This window comes from Capra hircus (genome assembly GCF_001704415.2).
Source record: "Capra hircus breed San Clemente chromosome X unlocalized genomic scaffold, ASM170441v1, whole genome shotgun sequence".
NCBI classification, from domain to species: domain Eukaryota; kingdom Metazoa; phylum Chordata; class Mammalia; order Artiodactyla; family Bovidae; genus Capra; species Capra hircus.
Genome location: NW_017189516.1, coordinates 52729953 through 52754694, shown reverse-complemented (window position 1 = coordinate 52754694; position 24742 = coordinate 52729953). Strand labels below are relative to the sequence as shown.

The 24742-nt window shown below is 40.9% G+C and overlaps 1 protein-coding gene and 1 pseudogene across 2 annotated transcripts in view; one reads left to right on the top strand and one right to left on the bottom strand.

Moving 5' to 3' along the window:
- NHS (NHS actin remodeling regulator) overlaps positions 1–24742 on the top strand; it is a 275950-nt gene that overhangs the window by 228849 nt on the left and 22359 nt on the right. The window lies entirely within an intron of this gene.
- LOC102179651 lies at positions 17715–18449 on the bottom strand (annotated as a pseudogene).

Below are 24742 nucleotides of genomic sequence, written 5' to 3'. Positions count from 1 at the left end.
TTCCATTCAAGTTGAATCCCTCAGACCTGGAGCTGACTCACAATAGAACACAGTTCTGTACATTATGCTTACAAAGGCCATATACTGCTGAAAGAGAAAAAGCTGTTGGTATAGGGATAAGAAATTTGTAGCCAAATTGCTAGACATACATTATCATAAATGGAAACTCTTCTTTCCTTTACAAGACTTTAGTTAAATCATTTTTTTCCTTTAAAACAGCATTCATACTGAGATTCTGATATATAATCATCCATAGTTCTACAAACTATTATACTGTACCTTGGTCATTAAAGACATGGACTGTGAAGCCAACTGCCTGGAATTAAAGACCAGCTCTGATATTTATGAGCTATGTGACCCTGAACAGCCAATCATTTCAGTGTCTCAGGGATACTAAGAGCTAGTACCTCATAAGTCTGAAATAAGGATTGAATGTATTAATACATGTAAACAGTACCTGAAGCATAATAAGCACTTAATATGTATTAGACATCATCATCATTATTACAATTAGGCAGTCAAGTCCCTGAGGTTATCAGTGATACAGTGATACGACATGGGTCTAACTAGGTTTAAATCCCAGCTCTGTAAGCTGAAAATTCAAGGGGTATCTCCTAACTAAAGTCCATGTGGAAATTCTCCTTCAGCAAGGGTGGCAAAGGAGGTGATTTCAGGCCCAGAAGGTTTCTCAGGGGAATTCAACTAAACCTTCAAAGTCCAGATAATACCAATGCTCTATAAGTTGTTTCAGCACATTGAAAATAAAGAACTTCACCATTTCCTTTATGAACTTTTGCTGAAGGTTTGATACTTAAACCTCATACAGATGGAAGGGAAGGTGGGAAGCAGGGAGAGTAAAAGGCAGGAAGGACAGACCAATATCAATTCATGATCACTGATGCAAAACTACTAAATTAGGACTTCCCTAATGACACAGTGGATAAGAATCTGCCTGACAATGCAGGGGACACAGGTTTGATCCCTAGTCTGGGTAGATTCCACATGCCGTGGAGCAGCTAAGCCTGTGTGCCACAATTAATAAGCCCGTGTGTCACAACTTCTGAAGCCTGTGTGCCCTACAGCCCATGCTCTGCAACAGGAGAAGCCACCCCAATGAGAAGCCTGTGCACCTCAAGAAAGAGTAGCCCCTGCTTGCCACAACTAGAGAAAGCCCACACGCAGCAATGAAGACCCAGTGCAAAGCTAAAATAAATAAAATACATTTTAAAAAGTAAATTAACTTTGAGCAAACAGAATACAGTATCACATTAAGAAATTAATATACCATGACTAAATGGGATTTATTCCAGGAATGGAAGGTAGGTTCAGTATTAGAAAATCTATTAGTATCATATACTGTGTTAATAGATCTAAGGAGGAAAAATCCATGATTACTTCCATAGATGATGGAAAGGCCTTTGATAAAATACAAGACCTATTCTTTATGAAGACTTGAGAAAATAGGAAGTGAGTGGTACTTCATTAACAGGATAAAATATCTCTGCCTTAGTCCTAAAGCCAATATCTTAGGGAAACATCAGAGGCATTTCTACTAAAATCAGGAACAAAGGAAGGATACTCACTATCTGGTACTAATTGGCATTATATTAGAGGGATTAATCCATGCAGTTAGACAAAATAGATCAATTACGGGTATAAGAATTGGTAAATAAGAAGTAAACCTAGGTCTAGTTGCAGGTGATATGATGCTGTACCAGGAAGATTGTGGAGAATCAATGATAAAACTAATTTAAACAATGAAAGAATTCAGTACACTAGCAGGACATAAACACAAAAATCAATACCCTTCATTTATACAAATGAGAGACAATTAGATGGCCTGGTGCTATAGAAAATTCCATTTACAGCAGTAACAAAGAAGATTACTTAGAAATTAATTTTTCACAAATGTGCAAAACCTATTGGAAAAACTTGAAAGCATTCCTAAAAGACACAAAATTGGACTTTCTCAAATGGAAGGACATCCCTTGTTCTTGTATAGAATGATTCAGCACCATAAACAAGTCAGTTCTAAGTTAACTTAGAAATTTAACACAATCCTTCAAAAACTTACTCATAAGCTTTTTTTTTAAAAGGGGGTTAGATCCATTGGTACTGAAGTCCTCATGGAGAAGCAAACATATAAGAACAGCTAGAGAAAATTCTGGCCAAGATAGCAGAGTAGAAAAACCCTGAGCTCACCTTCTCTCACAGCACACAAAAACCACAGCCATCTGCAGAACAACCATCTGTGAAAAAGACCAAAACCTACCAGAAAAGATCTTTAACAACTAGAGACATATATATATATATATATATATATATATATATATATATATATATATAACCCCCAAGGTCAGTGACCCACAAACTGGAGAATACTTACATTGCAGAGTTTTTTCCCTCAGGGGAGTTCTGAGTCCCACATCAGGCTCCCTAGCCCAGAGGTCCTGCAATGCACTGGGAAGACAAGCCCCCAGAGCATTTGACTTTGAAGGCCAGCAGGGTTTAACACTCTTAAAGGACACACACACGAAAACCTCATGCACACCAAGATCCAGGGCAAAAGCAGTAATTTCATAGGAGCCACGGCCAGAGATGAGCACGACTGAAGCAACCTAGCAGCAGCAGCAGCAGCAGGGCCAGAACCATCTGCTGGTCTTGAAGAGCCTCCCCGAGAGGTGGGGGCAGCTGTGGCTCATCCTGGGGACACAGACACTGGCAGCAGCCATATTTAGGAACTTATTCTACCCCATGGAAGTCAGTGCTGGCAGGTGCCGTTAGCTCAGAAGCACCAAGCCGTGGCCTTACCCAGTGGCCTGTAGGCACCTGTTTTGGGGCATCTCAGGTCAAACAACTAACTGGATGGGGACACAGCCCCACCCATCAGCACATAGGCTGCCTAAAGACTTCATGAGCTCATGTGTGCTTAGTCACTCAGTCATGTCTGACTCTGCAACCCCATGGACTGTAACCCGCCAGGCTCCTCTGTCCATGGGGATTCTCCAGGCAAGAATACTGGAGTGGGTAGCCTTTCCCTTCTCCAGGAGATCTTCCCGACCTAGGGATTGAACCCAGGTCTCCCACATTGCAAGCGGATTCTTTGCGGTCTGAGCTCATATGAACATGAGTTCATAGCCCCCTCTGGACACACCTCTAGGCATGGCCCTAGAGGGCAGACACCAGATGCCAGAAAACTACAGTCCCACAACTTGTAGACCCAGCCAGCCAAAAGTACATCAGACCCAATCCTGGGACATGCCCTGCCCACTAGCAGGACAACACAAGTTTTGGGACACCCCAAACCTCATACTCAACTGTGTTAGGAACCTCCACCACCCATCAGTGATCTGACACCAGCTCTGGATCCCTGGGCCCTGCAGCCAGGCTCCAGGACCAGGCTCCACCTGCCAGTAGTCTAGCACTAATCCCAAGAACTGCCTTCACCCACCACTAGAGAGGACAATAGCCCCTGAGTCTCCTGTACACTGACTCCACCCACCAGTGAGCTGGTACTAGACCCAGGGCCCCCTGGAGTTCTGTAGTCAGACATTCATAAACAAGTCTCAGCAGCCAGTAGCATCCATACAAGGCAGGGCCTGACAACCAGTTGGACTAGGGGCCTATCAGACCACCCACATCGTCAGCCCACCACAAAAAAAGGACCCACACAGCTGTCTTAGGGGGAATCCCTAGAGCATACAGCTTGGGTGACAAAAGGGGAACATGCTTCAGGGACGCATAGGACTTGTCCTACAGAGGGCCACTCCTCCAAGGTTGAGAAACATAACTAACCTACTACATATGGAAAAATACCAACAGCAACTTGGATAAAAATGAGGTAGTGGAGGAACATGTTCCAGATGAAGGAATAAGAGAAAACCCCAGAAGAACTAAGTGAAGAGGAGACAGACATTTTACCTTAGAAGGAGGTCAGAGTGATGATCGTAAAGATGATGAAAGAACTTGGGAGAAGAATGGATGCACAAAACAAGTTAGAAGTTTTTAACAGTTGGAAAATATAAAGACTAATGAAACAGAGATGAAGAACAGTAACTGAAATGAAAAAAATATACTTTAGGAGGAATCAATAGTAGACTAAATGATATCAAGGACTGGATTGATGAGCTGGAAGACAGTGGTAGAAATCACTACTAGTGAACAGAAAAAAAAAAAAAATGAAAAGAGGACAGTTGAAGAGACCTCTGGGACAACATCAAGCATACTAAAAATCCCATTATACAGGTCCCAGAAGGAGAAGAAAGAGAAACAGGCTGAGAACATATCTGAAAATCTAATAGCTGAAAACTTGCCTAACCTGGGAAAGAAAACAGTCACCTAAGTCTAGGAAGCTCAGAGTCCCATAGAGAAGAACCCAAAAAGAGACACACTATAATTAAAATGACAAAAATTAAGGATAAAGAGAGAATATGAGAAACATCAAGGGAAAAGCAACAAGTAATATTCAAGGGAACTCCCATAAGGCTATCAGCTGATTTTTCATTATAAAATCTGTAGGCCAGAACAGAATGGCACAGTGTATTTTAAGTGATGAAACAGAAAAACCTACAACCAAGACAACTCTACCCAGCAAGGCTCTCCTTCAGATTTCACAGAGAAATCAAATGTTTTACAGGCAAGCAAAAAGAGTTCAGGACCACCAAACCAGATTTACAACAAATGTTAAAGGAACTTCTCTAGGCAAAAAGAGATAAGGCCCCAAGTAGAAACAAGAAAATTACAAAACGAGAAAGCTCACCAGTAAAGGCAAATATACAGTAAAGGTAGGAAATCATCCACACACAAAACTAGTAGGGAGATTAAAGACAAAAGTAGTAGAATCATCTATGTCCACAATAAACTGTTAAGGAAAATACAAAATAACTACATAAAAATATGATATTAAAAATAGTAATTGTGGGAATTCCCTGGCAGTCCAGTGGTTAGAACTCTATGCTTCCTATGCATGGGGCACAGATTCAATCTCTGGTTGCAGAATTTAGATTCCATAAGCCTTGCAGCAAAAATAAAGCAATCATGAGGGGAGGAGAATACAAATGCAGGATTTTTGAAATTTATTCAGGGTGCCCAGTCTTGCCACTGTTTTTCAACATAGTTTTGGAAGTCTTGGTCATGGCAATCAGAGAAGAAAAAGAAAAGGAATCCAGACTGGAAAAGAAGTAAAGCTGTCACTGTTTGCAGATGACATGATACTGAAAATCCTAAAAATGCCACCAGAAAACTACTAAAACTAATCAATGAATTTAGTAAACTCACAGGATACAGAATTAAAACACCAAAAATCTCTTCTATTCCTATATACTAACAATGAAAAATCAGAAAGAGAAATTAAGGAAACAATCTCATTCACCATTGCAACAAAAAGAATAAAATACCTAGGAATAAATCTACCTAAGGACACAAAAGCCCTGTATCCAGAAAAACTATAAGACACTGATGAAAGAAATCAAAGATGATACAAACAGATGGAGAGATATACCATGTTTTAGGATTGAAAGAATCAATATTGTGAAATGACTATACTACCCAAAGCAATCTACAAGGTCAATGCAATCCCTTTCAAATCACTAATGGCATTTTTCACAGAACTATAACAAAAAATTTTTACAGTCTGTTTGGAAACACAAAAGATCCCAAAGAGCCAAAGAAATCTTGAGAAAGGAAAATGGAGCTGGAGGAATCAAGCTCCCTGACTTTAGATGGTACCACAAAGCTAGAGTCATCAAGACAGTATGGTGCTGGCAAAAAAACAGAAATATACATCAATGAAACAGGACAGAAAGCTCAGAGACAAACCCATGAACCTATGGTCACCTTATCTTTGACAAAGGAGGCAACAATACACAATGGAGAAAAGAAATCCTCTTGTATAAGTAGTGCTGGGAAAACTAGACAGCTACATGTAAAAGAATGAAATTAGAACACTTCCTAACACAATATACAAAAATAAATTCACAATGGATTAAAGAACAAAATGTAAGGCCAGACACTATAAAACTCTTAGAGGAAAACATAGGCAAAACACTCTTTGAAATAAATTGCAGCAATATCCTTTTTGAGTAATGAAAATAAAAACCTCCTAGAGTAATGAAAATAAAAACAAAAATAAAAATAAATAAATGGAACCTAATTAAACCTAAGAGCTTTTGCACAGCAAAGGAAACTCTACATAAGATGAAAAAACAACCCTTAGAATGGCAGAAAATATTTGCAAACAAAGCAACTGATAAAATATGTCTCCAAAATATTATCTAAAATATTATCTCCAAAATATATAAGCAGCTCATGCAGCTCAATATCAAAACAACAAACAACCCAATCAAAAAATGGGTGAAAGAGTTAAACAGCCATTTCTCCAAAGAAGATGTACAGATGGCTAATAAACACATGGAAAGATGCTCAACATTGCTCTTCATTAGAGAAATACAAATCAAAGCTACAATGAGGTATCACCTCACACTGATCAGAATGGCCATCATCAAAAAATTGTACAAACAATTAATGCTGGAGAGCATGTAGAGAAAAGGGAACCCGCTTTGCACTGTTGGTGGGAATATAAATTGATACAACCACTCTAAAGAGCAGTATGGAGGCGCCTTAGAAAACTAAAAACAAAACTACCATATGACCCAGAATTCCCACTACTGGGCATATACCCTGAGAAAACCATAATTTGAAAAGACACATGTACCCCAATGTTTGCTGCAACACTGTTTGCAATAGCCAGGACATAGAAGCAACCTAAATGTTCATTGACAGATAAATGCATGGAGATATGGTCCATATATACAATGGAGTATTACCCCTAAAAAGGAACAAACCTAGGTCATTTGTAGAGATGTGGATGAACTAAAGTCTGTGATGCCGAGTGAGTAAATCAAAAAGAGTAAAACAAATATTATATGTTAATGCATATATATGGACTCTAGAAAAATGGTACTGATGAACCTATCTGCAGGACAGGAATACAGACAAGAGAGAATGGATTTGTGGACATAAGATGAATTGAGAGGGTAACATATACACCACCGTGTGTAAAAAATAGATAACTAGTGGGAAGCTGCTGTGTAACACAGGGAGCTCAGTTTGGTGCTCGGTGATGACCTAGAGGGTGGGAGGGAGGCTCAAGAGGGAGGAGATATATGTATACATATAGCTCATTCACACTGTTGTACAGCAGAAACTAATATAACACTGTAAAGCAGTTATACTCCAATTGGAATAAATAAATAAAAGACACCACAGAAATAAAAAGGATAAGAGACTACTAGGGCTTCCCTTGTAGCTCAGTTGGTAAAGAATCTGCCTACAATACAGGAGACCCAGGTTTGATCCCTGGCTTGGGAAGATCCCCTGGAGAACGAAATGGCACCCCACTCCAGTATTCTTGCCTGGAAAATCCCATGGACAGAGGAGCCTCGTGGGCTACAGTCCATAGGAACGCAGGAGTTGGACACAACTTAACAACTAAACCACCAAAAGACTACTACAGACAACTATATGCCAATAAAATGGACAACCTAGAAGACACATGGACAAACCCTTAGAAAGGTACACTCTCCCAAGACTGAACCAGGAAGGAATAGAAAATATGAACAGACCAATTTCCAATAACGAAATTGAACCAATAATTTTAAAACTCACCCCCCCCCCTATAAAAAAGTCCAGGGCTAAGATGACTTCACAGGTGAATTCACCAAACATTTAGAGAAAAGTTAAGACCTATCCTTCTCAAAGTATTCCAAAAAATTGCAGAGGAAGGAATACTTCTCAACTCATTCTATCAGGCCAGTGTCGCCATGATACCAGAACCAGAGTTATCATAAAGAAAGAAAATTACAGACCAACATCACTGACGAACATAGATGCAAAAATCCTCAACAAAATGTTAACAACATAAATCCAACAATACATTAAAAGGCTCATACTCCATGATCAAGTGAGATTTATCCCAGGGATGGAAGGATTTTTCAATATCCACAAATCAATCAATGTGACATACTACATTAGCAAATATAAGAATAAAAACCATATGAGCACCCCAACAAATGTGGAAAAATCTTTTGATAAAGCTCAACATCCATTTATGATAAAAAAAATCCAGAAAGTGGGCATAGTGGTAACATAACTCCACTAAATAAAGGTCATACATGACAAACCCACAACTAACATCATGCCCAATGGTGAAAAGCTGAAAGCATTTCCTGTAAGATAAGGAACAAGGCAAGGATGGCCACTCTTGCCACTTTTATTCAACATCGTTTTGAAGTTCTACCCACAGCAATCAGATGAGAAAAAGGAACAAAAGGAATCCAAATTGGAAAGGAAGAAGTAAAACGCACTTTTTGCAGATGACATGATACTATACATAGAAAATCCTAGATGCCACCAGAAAACTACTAGAGCTCATCAATGAATTTGGTACAAAATTAAAATAAAGAAATATGTTGCACTTGTATACACTAATATAAACTATCAGAAACAGAAATTAAGGAAACAATCCCACTTACCATTGCATCAAAAAGAAAAAAAAAAAAAAAACCTAGTAATAAACCCACCCAAGGAGGTAAAAGACCTGTACTTGGAAAACTTTAAGACGTTAACGAAATAAACTGAAGACAACACAGATAGAAAGTATACCATATTCTTAGACTGGAAGAATATTATTAAAATGATCATACTACCCAAGGCAATCTACACATTCAGTGCAAGGAGGGGAAAGAGTGAAAGCCGCTCAGCCGTGTCCAGCTCCTTGCAACCCCATGGACTATACAGTCCATGGAATTCTCCAGGCCAGAATATTGGAGTGGGTAGCCTTTCCTTTCTCCATGGGATCTTCCCAACCCAGGGATCGAACCCAGGTCTTCTACATTGCAGGCAGATTCTTTACCAGCTAAGCCACAAGGGAAGCCCAAGAATACTGGAGTGGGTAGCCTATCCTTTCTCCAGCGGATCTTCCTGACCCAGGAATCAAACCGGGGTCTCCGGCATTGCAGGTGGATTCTTTACCAACTGAGTTATCAAAACACCAGTGGCTTTTTTTTTTTTTTTTTCAAAAAATGAGAACAAATAATTTTTAAATTTGTATGGAAACACAAAAGACCCTGAATAGTTGAAACAGTCTTGAGAAAGAAAAACAGAGCTGGAGGAATCATGCTCCCAGTCTTCAGCCTATACTACAAGGCTATAGTCACCAAAAAAAAAAATATGGTACTGGTGCCAAGTACTGGCACATAGATCAACAAAACAGAATAGAGAGCCCAGAAATAAACCCATACACTTAAAATCAGTAATCTACAACAAAGGAGGCAAGAATATACAATGGAGAAAAGGTAGTCTCTTTAATAAGTGGTGCTGAGAAACCTAGACAGCTACATGTAAAAGAATTCTCTAACACCATATACAAAATAGGTTCAAAATGGATTCAAGATCTAAATGTAAGACCATATACTATAAAACTCCTAGAGGAAAACATAGACAGAACATTCTTTTTGACATAAATCACAGCAATATATTTTTTGATCCACCTCCTAAAGCAAAGGAAACATAAGCAAAAATAAACAAATGGGACCTAATTAAACTTAAAAGCTTTTACACAGCAAAGGAAACCATCAACAAAATGAAAAGATAACCTACTGAATGAGAGAAGATATTTGCAAATGATATGACCAATGAAAGGATCATATCTAAGAAATGTAAATGGCTCATACAGTATGGCAGAAACCAACACAATATTGTAAAGCAATTATCCTCCAGTTAAAAATAAACAGCTCATACAACTTAACATCAAAAAACCAAACAACCTGATTAACAAATGGGCAGAAGACTTGAATAGACATTTTTCCAAAAGGAAATGCAGATGGCCAACAGGCACATGAAAAGATGCTCAACATCACTAATTATTAGAGAAATGGAAATGAAAACTACAATGAGGATCACCTCACACACATCAGAATGCCATAATCAAAAATATTATTTATTATAAATAATAAATGCAAGGCAGGGTCTGGAGAAAAAGGAACCCTTGAATACTTGGTGGGAATGTAAATTGGTGTCGCCACTGTGGAAAACAGTATGGTGATTTCTCTAAAAACTAAAAGTAGAACTACCATGCTGCTGCTAAGTCGCTTCAGTCGTGTCTGACTCTGTGCGACCCCATAGACAGAAACACACCAGGCTCCGCCGTCCCTGGGATTCTCCAGGCAAGAACACTGGAGTGGGTTGCCATTTCCTTCTCCAATGCATGAAAGTGAAAAGTGAAAGTGAAGTCGCTCAGTTGTATCCAACTCTTAGCAACCCCATGGACTGCAGCCTACCAGGCTTCTCTGTCCATGGGATTTTCCAGGCAGGAGTACTGGAGTGGGGTGCCATTGCCTTCTCCAAACTACCATATGACCCAGCAGTTCCACTCCTGGGCATATATCTGGAAAAAACAACCCCAAAACACTAATTCAGAAATGTACACACACCCCAGTGTTCATGGCAGCATTATTTACAATTGCCAAGATATGGAAGCAAGCTAAATGTCATCAACAGATGAATAGATAAAGAAGATATGGTGCGTGTGGGTGTATAATGGAATAGTACTCAGCCATAAAAATACAATTTTGCCATTTGCAGCAACATGGATGGATTTGGAAGGAAATGGCAACTGACTCCAGTATTCTTGCCTGGAGAATCCCATGGATGGAGGAGGCTGGTGGGCTACAGTCCATGGGGTCACAAAGAGTCGGACATGACTGAGCGACTTCACTCACTCACTCATGCTAAATTAAATAAATCAGACAGAGAAAGACAAATACTGTATGATAATCACCTATACGTGGAAACTAAAAAGCAACAAACTAGCAAATAAAACAAAAAAAGAAGCAGAAGCAGAGATAGAGAGATCAAACCAGTGGTTACCATAAGGAGAGGGAAGAGGGGAGGGGTAACATAGGTTATTATGGGGTTATATGAAATTGTGCGTGTGAAACTTCTGAAAATTGCAAAGCACTATAGAATTTAAAGACTCATTCAGTGATCCAAAGAGATGATATGGGGTGGGAGGTGGGAGTGGGGTTCATGTTTGGGAACTCATGTACACCCATGGTGGATTCATATCAATGTATGGCAAAACCAATACAGTATTGTAAAGTAAAAAAGTAAAAATAAAAATTAAAAAAAAATAAAAATAGTCTATTAAAAAAAATAATAGCCAGTAAAACCCTGAAGAAAAGACACCTATAAGGGGGGACTAGCCCTAACAGATATAAAAATATCTTTAAAGCCTAAATACACAGAATTACAACACTGTGATACTGGCACAAATATACCAGTAGAATAGAATACAAATTCCAGAGATGGACCCAAGTATATATGAAAATATCTGATAGAGGTAATATCGCTAAACATTGAGGCAAAAAGATAGAGAGTTGTAATTTTTTTTTAATGATGCTTGAACAACTGGGTAGCCACTTGTTGAAGAAAAAAATTGTTATCAAAATTTCTCAATCTCGACACTACTGACATTTTGAGTCAGATCATTTTTTGCTGTGGGAGTTAGTCTATGCACTGTAGGATGTTTAGAAGCATCCTTGGCCTCTATACACTAGATGTCAGGAGCACTCCTTCCCCTAGTTTTGACAACCTGAAATGTCTTCAGACACTGTTACTTCGCCCCTGGTTGAGAACCATTTAATTAGAGTTATACTTCACACCTTATACAAGATTGAACTCCAAAGGGATCAGAGACCTAGACATAAAAAAATGCAACCATACAAGTACTGTTACAGAGTAGGGGTGAATTATTCTTTGCCCTTAGTCTAGGAAGTAGCTCTGTAACTCTGATAACAGAGGCAATAAAAGAGAATACTGATAAATTTGAACATTAACTTTTTTGCATGCTGAGACGTGATAAACAAAGTCAAACGATAACCAAAAACTGGGAGAATATATGTGCAACATATACCATAGGGAAAAAGGACTGATATCACTAATAGATAAATACTCTTAAAAATGAGGGACAAAGAAAGCAGCAAAAATCTGGTAGAAATGTGGGGGAAAAGCCTTGAACAGACAATCCAGAAGAAAACATAAAAACGTTTATTAAACTTAGGGAAAATTGTTCAAACTCATAATTAGAGAAATACAAACAATATAGATACCATTTATCACTTATTAGATTAGGGAAAATTAAAGAATACGACAACATACTCTATTCCATTGGTGAGATTGGGGAGAAAACAGGTACTCACAAATATTGTTGGTGGAAATGCAAACTTTTTGGACAGCATTTTCCCTATCTGGAAGGGAATTTGGCGATCTCTAACACAACCACATATGCACTCACTTTCTGCCCTAGAAATCTTGCTACACCTTCACCTACAGTAATACAAAAAGATTATTCATTGCAGTGTTGTTTACAGTTATGAGATACTGGAAACAACCAAGGTGCCTATAAGCAGATGGATATATTTAAGAGGTATTTACTCATTAATGATATTAGCCCTTGCTCTGTGGTTCTGTACATGTAGTGATGGAATACACTGCAGGACATCCACATAATGAAGTACTATGCAGCTGTAAAAAATATTTTCTGAGCTAATAAGCAGTGCTTTCTAGGACATATGCTTAAGGGACAAAGGCAAAGCCCAAAAGAGTGTCTACAGTATGCTACCCTTCATGTTACAAAGAAGGATATATAAGAAAATATGAAGGTATCCACTTATTTGTGTAAAAGAAATAGTCAATTCGGCTATAGTACCACATAGCCATCCTTATGAATCTTCACATTATGCAGAACTACACAATCAAAATCAAAAGGTTTATGGAGAAAACAGAGCACAACACTCAAAACATTTCTGTCACACACAAAGATAGGACCCTAATAAAAGTAGCACAGGTTTACATGCACAAAATGGTTAAGAAATGCATAATACAACACATACGGCACTTTCCCTAGAAAAGGCCCTAATGTGTGCTTGTGGAGTGGACGTCAGGAGAAGGGGGAGACGCAGGGGTGCCTGACATCAGAAGGCAGGCTGCAGAACCGGATGGCGATGGGCATGGCTGCTAAGACAAAGGGGGAACCAAGGGGGCTCAGAGATGACTGAGGTGTGTGCATTTTGTGTTTTTCCACAGTTCAGGTCAGCTGGGTCAGTTCCTGCGTTGACCTAGAGCTTCTCATGCACGAGATCATGCATAAACAAACACAAAATTCATGCTAAGCTCAGATTGTTCTCTAAGATAGCAGTCATGCTGGGACAAACTTGCTTTTTCAAAACAAGAGTTACGGCAAAACTGACTATACAGGAGAGAGAAACCAGAAACGAATGAGACGAGTTTACCAACAGGGCGTGGGTAGGAATGGAGTAGAAAGCGTGGGGGATGGGAAGGAGGTAGCAGGGTCAAGGGAGCATGCCTTTGAGTATATTTTGGGGAGCTCTAACTCTTAGAACCCAAGTAATCTTTCACATGCATGCATGCATGCTAAGTCGCTTCAGTCGTGTCTGACACTTTGCGCTCTTATGGACCATAGCTTGCCAGGCTCCTCTGTCCATGGAGTTCTCCAGGCAAGAATACTGGAGTGGGTTGCCACACCCTCCTCCAGGGGATCTTCCCAACCCAGGGATTGAACCCATGTCTCTTATGTGTCCTCCACTGGCAGGCGGGTTCTTTACCACTAGTGCCACCTGGAAAGCCCCAGTGTATCACATACCCAATCTGATAAATAAATAATTAACAGCCCGAATGTAAAGAGAAACCTTTAATGGAAAACAGGCAATAACAAATAAACCTAACTATATTACAAATGAGTATCATAACCACACTGAAGGAGATGGGTAAGAAAATAACTAACCCAAGTAACTTTGGAAAAACCTATGTTTATTTTGTTGTTTTGTCTTAATCACAAATATTTACTGGTGCACTGATGAATATAATTTTAAATAGAAGAATAAGGCATGGCCAAGGATTTAAACAGTATGCTATTACTGCTGAAAGAGGGCAAAGCCATAAACTTAGGAACTTTAAAAATTCAAGTCAAAAAGCCTCTGAGATGCTGAGTAGATGCTTATCAGACAGTTCTCCCCTTGTAAACAATTCCTGTGTTATATCACTTCATCAGAAAGCCAGGATGATACATCAGACAGAATTCCTCATTTGTTTGTACTTGAGCGATCTCGCCCAGCCACTCCTCTGTCCCCCATTCCTTTCCTTTCCCTTTGCAGTGGTGTTCTTTGGCCATTCCTTTTCTAAAGAATTGCTTCTTCCCAAGCAGGGAAGCACACAATGAGTCAGAGAAAATCCACCAGTTCAGTTCAGTTCAGTTGCTCAGTCGTGTCTGACTCTTTGTGACCCCCATGGACTGCAGCACACTAGGCCTCCCTGCCCATCACCAACTCCCGGAGCTTGCTCAAACTCATGTCCATTGAGTCAGTGATGCCATCCAACCATCTCATCCTCTGTCGTCCCCTTCTCCTCCCATCTTCAATCTTTCTCAGCATCAGGGTCTTTTCCAATGAGCCAGTTCTTCGCATCAGGTGGCCAAAGTATTGGAGTTTCATCTCCATCAGTCCTTCCAATGAATATTCAGGACTGATTTCCTTTAGGATGGACTGGTTGGATCTCCTTGCAGTCCAAGGGACTCTCAAGAGTCTTCTCCAACACCACAGTTCTAAAGCAACAATTCTTCAGTGCTCAGCCTTCTTTATAGTCCAACTCTCACATCCATACATGACTACTGGAAAAGCCAAAGCTTTGACTAGACAGACCTTTTTTGGCAAAGAAATGTCTCTGCTTTTTAATATGCTGTCTCGGTTGGTCATAACTTTTCTTCCAAGGAGCAAGCATCTTTTAGTTAATTTCATAGCTGCAGTCACCATCTGCAGTGATTTTGGAGCCCAAGAAAATAAAGTCTCATACTGTTTCCATTGTTTCCCCATCTATTTGCCATGAAGCAATGGGACCAGATGCCATGATCTTAGTTTTCTGAATGTTAAGTTTTAAGCCAGCTTTTTCACTCTCCTCTTTCACCTTCATCAAGAGGTTTTTTAGTTCTTTGCTTTCTGCCATAAAGGTGGTATCATCTGCATATCTGAGGTTATTGATATGTCTCCCGGCAATCTTGATTCCAGCTTGTGCTTCTTCCAGCCCGGCATTTCACATGATCTACTCTGCATAGAAGTTAAATAAGCAGGGTGACAATATACAGCCTTGATGTACTCCTTTCCCAATTTGGAACTAGTCCATTGTTTCGTGGCCAGATCTAACTATTGCTTCTTGACCTGCATACAGATTTCTCAAGAGGCAGGTAAGGTGGTCTGGTATTCCCATCTATCTCAGAATTTTCCACAGTTTGTGGTGATCCACACAGTCAAAGGCTTTGGCATAGTCAATAAAGCAGATGTTTTTTCTGGAACTGTCTTGCTTTTTCAATGATCCAACGAATGTTGGCAATTTGATCTCTGGTTCCTCTGCCTTTTCCAAATCCAGCCTGAACATCTGGAAGTTCATGGTTCATGTACTGTTGAAGCCTGGCTTGGAGGATTTTGAGCATTATTTTGCTAGCGTGTGAGATGAGTACAATTGTGCCGTAGTTTGAACATTCTTTGGCATTAGCTTTCTCTGGGACTGGAATAAAAGCTGACCTTTTCCAGTCCTGGGCCACTGCTGAGTTTCCCAAATTTGCTGGCATATTGAGTGCAGCACTTTCACAGCATCATCTTTCAGGATTTGAAATAGTTCAACTGGAATTCCATCACATCCACTAGCTTTGTTCATAGTGATGCTTTTTAAGGCCCACTTGACTTCACATTCCAGGATGTCTGGCTCTAGGTGAGTGATCACACCATCGTGGTTATCTGGGTCATGAAGACCTTTTTTGTATAGTTTTTCTGTGTATTCTTGCCACCTCTTCTTAATCTCTTCTGCTTCTGTTAGGTCCATACCATTTCTGTCCTTTATCAAGCCCATCTTTTCATGAAATGTTCCCTTGGTATCTCTAATTTTCTTGAAGAGATCTCTAGTCTTTTCCATTCTATTGTTTTCCTCTGTTTCTTTGCACTGATCACTGAGGAAGGCTTTCTTATCTCTCCTTGCTATTCTTTGGAACTCTGCATTCAGATGCTTATATCTTTCCTTTTCTCCTTTGCCTTTAGCTTCTTTTCTTTTCTCAGCTATTTGTAAGGCCTCCTCAGCCAACTATTTTGCCTTTTTGTATTTCTTTTTCTTGGGGATGATCTTGATCCCTGCCTCCTGTACAATGTGATGAACCTCCGTCCATACTTCTTCAGGCAATTTGTCTATCAGATCTAAACCCTTGAATCTATTTGTTACTTCCACCATATAATCATAAAGGATTTGATTTAGGTCATCCCTGAATGGTCTCATGGTTTTCCCTAGTTTCTTCAATTTAAGTCTGAAGTTGATGATAAGGAGAAAATCCACCACAGGCAGACATATGAACGAACAGACTTTGGTGTTAGGATGGCAACAGCCTTTCGGGGTGAGGTTTAAACTAAGCTGAATTTTGCAAAGAATCTGCTCTGACTCCTGGCTTGCTGAAAGGTCTACAGTGCTACCTCGGCTTGTGCCACCACTGCCAGACTCCTTGATTCTAAGCAATTACCAGTGGAGGCAGGAAGCCAGCGTAACCAGACAGCTAATGTGACAATACAGTCAGTGCTACTGGGAGCTGACTGTGGCTTCTGATGTAATTATTTGCCAAGTGAAAAAACCTTGAGGATACTAAGGACAATCTTGAAATCCCTTGGACAGGATGAATTAGGCCTCTCCATAAGTCTTTCCACTTGGAAACATGCAGTGAAAAACATTTCAGGGTGTGCAGTACCAACTTGTATAAAGCATGCTGCAGAGGTGGGGACACAAGAGGCTCTCTTGTTTGAAGAGTCCCAGGCAGACTGTCAGGGTGGCTCCTCTGCTTGTGACAGTGCCCCAAAGCTGAGCAGACCAGCAGGCATGTGGTTATTTTCTGAAGAAACAACACTGTACTAATGGGTACCCACAGAGTAGCCACCCTTCGTGTGCAGAATCAGAGGCCAGAGGTCAAGCACTCATGGCAAGCTACCTGGAAGACTTGGCTTGACACCTCTCAAGAAGAAAGTCTCCCTTCAGCAGCCCTTTGATGACAGAGCAGAGTGCAAGGAACAAAACAGATGGTCACATTCTTCTGAGACAAGTGTTGGTTCCCAGAATGCTCCTGGGGAGACAGTGTCCCAGAGCCTCGTTTATGAGCAAAGGTAAATAAAAGCTGCCAGGCCACAGAAGCATCCTGTCAAGTTAGACACATATTTAAGAGAGGAGATTTGGAGGCATGACAAAGGGCATGCAGACTGAAAGATCAAGGCAATGGATGACTGGGTGACAGAGAAACAGGAAGCAAAGGCCACGTGGAAAAGGCCAAAGTTGTGTGTTGAGGGACAATGGGGTAGCTACAGTCTGTATCAATAACAGAGCTTGCCTGGCTGCTTCTTGGCTTGAGTCGCTCTCTCAGTTTCTTAGACTGGATGGATGTTGTAGCATTCAGCAGCATAACTGGGGGAGGGGGGTGATATTTATAAATGGGGAAGTGGTGAATGGATACTGAACAGAAATGAACTGGTGTGCCATTCTGTAATGCACTGTGTACACCAAAGGCAACCTGTGCCACACAAAAGCTGTAGTATCTTGGATAGATAATAGGGGAGAGGGAGGGCTGGGAGACAGGAGGACTCTCATGTCCAGTTCTTAGATACTAGAGAGCAGGGAATGGTCTGGTCTTGGCCTTTTAGTCAAGAAATTGGATGCTCACTTTCTGCTTGCTGGTTCACCTTCTCCAAAGCTTCAACAAATTCTTCAAAAGATATGGTACCATCCCTCTCTAGATCAGCGTCCTGAATGGTCCTGTCTGTGATGCCACCCAGCTGCTCATCCGAGACATTCACTCCAGCCATCATGCAAAGAACCTGGAATAGCTCATTGTGGAAGATTTTGTCATTTTTATCCAAATCATAGAGTCGAAAAGCAAAGTACAGTTTGTTGCTTCAGCTGTTAAGTGATTCTGGTCCATTCTTTGCACTTTGCACTATCTTCAGTGGGTCAGAAGTGAGCCAAAGATTTTATGAAGCCATGGAGGCCGGCCTGATCTTTTCCCTCTGGAAAGAAGCCACTGATGAGCCAGTCCCCAAGTGGCTTGATGACAAGACCTGGAATCCACTGGAAATCTTCCCAGCTGAGGGTCCCATTCTCACTTTTGTCCAGGCTGGTGGACTGGCTGCAGAGGTAGATGATTTGATTGTGGGAGAAGCAGGTCTCCGTCTTGATCCTCATCAAGCTCTTCCCTCCACAGTGACGTGGAAGCCCGAGACCCCATTCGCACATGACAGCTCCTCGGGGAGCCCCCGCACCTGAAGAAAGAGTGTAGACTAATGACAAAGGAATTGTACACAAAATTATACTTTAGTTGGTAGATTTTTTCTTTACAAGAGAACAAGTTAGAAATTCTGAAACTACTTTTTGTGTATACTAGGATTGAACAAATACTTTGTGGATAATAAGAGTTTGTCACCTTTGGAGAAAGGAGTTCCAAATAAGGAAAGAGGGACATCAAGAATCAATCCCTTGGTGTTAGATTAGAATCTAAAGTACTAATATAAATTCATACATGTATTTTCACACACATACACACACGTATATATGCAGGTAGTTAGGCACAAAATAGGTGCACATATGCATTTATGAGTGTTCAAACGCACTTCCTAGCTCTGTCATCTGAGAGTGCCTTAGAAGCAGTGACACTCTGGTAACATTTAAGCATATCTAGTGCCTAGAACTTGCTTCTAAATACCGCTCTGTAATAAAAGAAACCAGGATTCCTTTCCAGGACTGGGCTGGGGAAAATAGAATACAAGCCTGGAATATCTTGAGAGGCCCAGAAAGCAAGAAAGTACTAAAATAATAATAATAATAATGCCGTGTGAAAAGGGCACAGGAACCAACTTGATGGAGCTCCCAATGGCCAAATCTGGGACAGTAAAATGATGATAGTAATAGATTATAAGACACAGCATAAAAGAAATATCCAGGAGTCTGTACTGACATAAGTAAACTGGGATAAGTAAATAAATACACTGGGCTGAGTAGCTGTTCCTTACAGAAGACTTCTAACTAATAAATGTAGAAATAGTGATGGAAGCTGTTTTAAATCACCATTTAGCCAAATGTGACAGCGAAATTTTTTACAGGCAAATATGTATGGATGCGAGAGTTGGACTCTAAAGAAAGCTGAGTGCCGAAGAATTGATGCTTTTGAACTGTGGTGTTGGAGAAGACTCTTGAGAGTCCCTTGGACTGCAAGGAGATCCAACCAGTCCATCCCAAAGGAGATAAGTCTTGGGTGTTCATTGGAAGGACTGATGTTAAAGCTGAAACTCCAATACTTTGGCCACCTGATGTGAAAAGCTGACTCATTGGAAAAGACCCTGATGCTGAGAAAGATTGAGGGCAGGAGGAGAAGGGGACGACAGAGGATGAGAGGGTTGGATGGCATCACTGACTCGATGGACGTGGGTTTGGGTGAACTCCAGGAGTTGGTGATGGACAGGGAGGCCTGGTGTGCTGCGGTTCATGGGGTTGCAAAGAGTCGGACACGACTGATTGAATGAACTGAACTGAATCACTGGATGCTAAAATAGTTGGGTTATTGTGCTGAGAAACAGGATACTTGCATAGTTTCAAAGTTTCTCCCCACAAGATACTTGTTGATTACAAAGAGAAAATAGTAACTTGAGCTGCAAATATCTGGCAGACACAGTCTTAACCCAGGGATCAAAGTTAACATCAGCAGTAAAAAGGTGTGCCTCTGCATGAACCTTCTGACAGGAAGCACTGAGATAACACTTCTGTGGGGTTCTTGCCAAAAATTAGTAACTTCAATCTAATCACAAGACAATGTCCAACTTGAAGGACATTCTAGAAAATAACTGCCCAGTATTCTTCACAAGTATTAAGGTCACAGAAGGCAAAGACAGGGACTATCACAAACTGAAGGAGACTAAGGAGATTTGACAGCTAAACCCAATGCGAGATCCTGGATTGAATCCTGGACCAGAGAAATGACATTATTGGGAAAACTGATAGAATCCAAACAGGGTTACTGTATTAGTTAATAGTATTTATCAGTGTTAATTTCCTGGTTTCAATAAGTATACTATGGTTATGTGAGATGTTAACTTTAGGAAAACCTAGATAAGGATTATATGTACTCTATTTCTTGATGACTTCCCTGTTAAGTTTAAAATTATTTAAAAATATAAAGTTAAAATAAATGTATACTCTTAGCCATAGATATTTCACAGTTGAGACCTATACCCCAATGCCTATGATACATATATGGCTTCAGGAAAAGGTAAGTTCAACCAGGAAATATTTAATACACAGTTTATTTACTTTAAATAGCAAAATTTAGATGGCCACAAAAATCTACTCTCAGATGATAAGTTGCCATGTTATATGACACTTTGGCCCTTAATGTACCATCATGGCATAGATTCCCATTTCAGAGTGTGGAGTCAGTTTGTCAGAGCAGTTCACTCTGATCCCTTGCTGAATGCTTATCTGTTCTTATCAGTCAAGACCCCTGGTCCAGGCTCAGATCTGCACATACTTGGAATGTTCACATGTTCTTCCCCTACACAAACCTAAGGCAGGCATTCCCAGAAGGTTACAACACTCTTTCCCACATAGTCCCCGCCGCCCCAGCTGATCAGAGTCAGCGCTTGAGCTGAACAGTCTATTGCTGCGTTTGGCCTGCAGTCAGGTCTCCAGGACTCTTGGAATCTAAGTTCCTGCTTAGATTCTGCTGTCTAGATAGACAGACATGGAAGTCACTCTTCTGCAAATGTGGGAAGAGGCTCCAGCAATCTCACCAAGTGTCCCTCTTCAAGCCTCCCCAGCGATGCAGGGCATGATGTCAGATGGGCTCTGCGCTATGGGATGGAGATGCTTGCTATGAGATGGTAGAGGTTGATCAGGTTCCAGAGAAACAATGAGACCTAAATCCTTATCATCAGGGTTGACAGTTAACTTATTCCAATCATGTTCACAGTAATATTCTTTGTCAGACTTGACACAATGAACCAGGAAAGAACATCAGAGATTCTTTGCCATTTCATAGCCTGATAGTAGTTTCCTTACCACACTGTGGCATCCAGGGATATTAAAAATAAGAATCTGTCAAATCCTACTTTTCTTCTTATTAAGGGGGTGCATTTGAAAGACAGGGGGCATTCCAATAGGCTTATTCAGAAGTAAATGGAGGACATCATTCAAATTCTGACCCACGCCCATTTGGTCATAGTCCAAAGCTATAAATAATGACTGTATTTATTCTTCCTTTTTTTACCAAGAAGAAAAAAATCAGCCTTATCAGAAGGCAGCTTTTGAGAAAAACTCATCTAGCTCACAGAAGAATTAGAAGGCTGAGAATGGAGTTTTGAGTCATGAGAGATTAAAGACCAGAGTTGGCAGGAGGGGTGTTTTCAATACTATTTACCTGCCCTGGTGATAAAGAGGAACACGCTGCATCACCCTCTCCCCCATCCCCAGCTCTGTCTTCTCTTATCTAGTCTCTCCCTTTCTTCCCTTTCTTCATGCATTCACATTGGGGATTTCAGTATTCTACTGGTTTTTAAGAGTTGGGACTAAGAAATGCTACCACGCCTTTCCTTTTCTATAAAAGAATCACACATACCACAGTGTCCTAGACAAGTCTTGTTTTGTTTTTACAAAATATCTTCATAGTTTTGCAAGCTTTCTCAGAAGTATTCTGTTGTTTTATGACCTGTCTCTAAAAGGTACTATCTGTAGAAGTCAAGTCTGTCTTGCTTCAGCTTAGGTATTTCCCTTTATCTCATCTAGTTTGCTCCTTTAAACCAGTTAAGAAAAATTTCTAACTTTGGTATGAGAACCTTTGACATACAAATTCTTTCCTAAACCTAAGCCTTCTATTCCCCCATTCTGCCTAAAGAAATAATTTCAAATCCTTAATCCAGCTACTCTCCAGCCTCTGTACAACCTGGTCCTAACCTACCTTTCCAGATGGATTTCCCACAGATCCTTCATGCAGACCCTAGACCTCAGCCATACCAAACTCCATGTGCTTGTCTAGAAAATATCCTGCACTCTCAAAGCAATATTGCCACTTGGAATGCCCTCTCCCCTAATGTAGCCTCTTATTTATTCCTTCACTTTGAAGTAAGTACTAGGAGGATACAAAAATGAATGAGACATAATCTCTGCCATCGAGAGTCCATGACTACTAGAGGAAATTATATGGTATTGAATGTCAGGTGTTAATACCTAACTGGTGTAGGGTGTTAGAATGGAGTCAATTGTTAGGATTAAACTACACAGTAAAGGAGCATTTGAGAAGACATTGAAGGATGGGGTGGAATTTTGAAAAGGATTATAGGCTGAGGAAACCACAAGGGCGAGCACACGGAGGCAGGAGAAAATGGAGTGCATATACATGAATTTTGAAAGTTTGGTTTGGCTGCAGTGCTTCAACAGACCAGATCCGGAAGGATCTTGTGTGTCGGACCAAAAAGTTTGAATGCATCCCATAGGAAAGGGAAATTATTGAAGGGCTCTGGGCATAGAAATAACATGATCACAAAGAGCAGTGCTTTATGAAGATACGAGGCTATGTGTGTACAGGATTAATTTCCTCCATTTCTAGAGCTTCCTTCATAGTATCCCAGGGAGAGAGAAGCCTGGCTTGAGTTTCAGATCTAAGACTGGAGGAATGGTGATGCCTCTCACACTCTCCTCTTCACTTACCCGTTTGGTCTTCACAGCAAGTAGACAGATCTGGGAAACTGGCTGTAAGTAGTTTGTGACTTTGTAGCTGCTATTCCAATATGGTATTTTTCTTGGAGCATGTTCGCACAGCACCTAGCCTGTGGAGTGACCCCAGCAAATACTTTTTTCTCTCTGTACTCATTTTCAAGGGCCATTAGAAGCAGTTAGCTTTTGACACCATGTCGGCTCCCCTGCTCTCTGCCACAGACTACAGAGAGCATTGAAATCTTGACATCCCGTGGAACATCACACTTGTTCATATTTTCCTCCTTTGACTGAGCAACTGGAAGTAGCAAGCACTTCAGAGGCCTCAGACATCAGCAAGCCAGGAGCCAATGCTAGGTACCTTATCAGTCAAGGTCCAGTCAGGAAAACAGCACACAGTTATTTTAAAAGAGAGAAGGTATTATAAGACTGGCACGGCAAATGGGAAACTGAGGTGACACAGAGACAGTAACTGCAGAAAGCGGCTGACACTCTGAGGGCAAAAGCTAAGAGGGAGCAGCTGGCGCAGAAATGTTTGCAGAGTCCTGGCAGTACCAGTGCAGTGTGTGGAAGGATAGGCTTGGAACTGACAGACACAGCTTAAGAGCCAGCACGATAGCTAAGGAAAGCATTAGCCAATGAGTCTGGTTTATATTAAATATTGTGAGTAACAAAGAAAATTCCCTGTTGCAGACTTTAGTTTCTTCCTTTGTAAAACATTACCCTGGCTGTGGAACAGCCAATAAAATTACTTGTTTGTACACTTCATTACAGAACATTCTCAGGTTGACATTCTCTTGCATGCCTGAGACATTTCACTGTTCAAAGTATAAGCAGACAGCAAGACATCAATACTACTCACAATAAAAAGGAACAAATTGCTGATAATACAATAACTTGGCTGCATCTCAAAGGCATAATGGGTGAGTGAAAGAAGCCAATCTCAAAAGGTATGACCCATTTAGATGACACTTTCAGAAAGACAAAAGCATAGTAATGGACGACAGACGAGTGGTTGCCAGGGGTAGGAGTTGGGGGGACTTTGCTGGAATGATGGAAATGTTTTGAATCCTAAGTGTGCTAGGATTACAGGAGTCCATGCATGTGATAACATTCATAGAGCTGGAATTTGAAAAGAGCCAATTAAAAAAAGGAGGAACTTCCCTGGTGCTCCAGTGGTTAAGATAACCCGCTTCCACTGCAGGGCGGGCATGGGTTCGATCCCTGCCCAAGCAACTAGATTCTGCATGCCACATGGTGTGGCCAGACAGTTTTTTTTTTTTTTAAGAAAAAAAAAAAAGGGCAGGGGGTAAAGAAGCAATATCCATAGCTTGTGTGCAAGAAGGTTGGCCTTTTTTTAAATTTTGCTGTGGTAAAGTCAAATAGGACCCTACCCAGCTTTTGCCTGAGTCACAAGGGGCACGAGTCCCTCAGCAGGAGACCAAATGTGCAAAAGCTCTTCAGTCACTGGGGCTGAGGCAACTGAAGCCCCCGGCTCAGTCTCAACCTTGGAGCCCCCAGCCAAGGGCCGGGCACAGAGGGTGAGGGTGGACCCTCCCCACACCTGAGGGCTGTGCTGAGACTCATGCTGCCAGCTCCTATGGTCTGGGGAAGTTATTTGTGCTGTTTGCAGCACTTCAAAGCCTGGCCTGCTTCTCCCCCACTCATGTCTTTATTTGGTGCCAGTGACCTTTGAGGACTGATGCTAAGTGGCCCTGGGCAGTGGCCCCACTAACTGGCAAAGCTAGCCACTAGGGAGGAAGAAGGTACTCTATGGCAGCAACCTCACAGTGACTGTGGTCCAGTGAGCCTTGTTTTGTGCTCCTCTGGATAGGCCAGAGCACTTCCTGTGAATAAACAACAGAGCAACGGTGGCAAGTGTGCCCCTCCAGTCTCC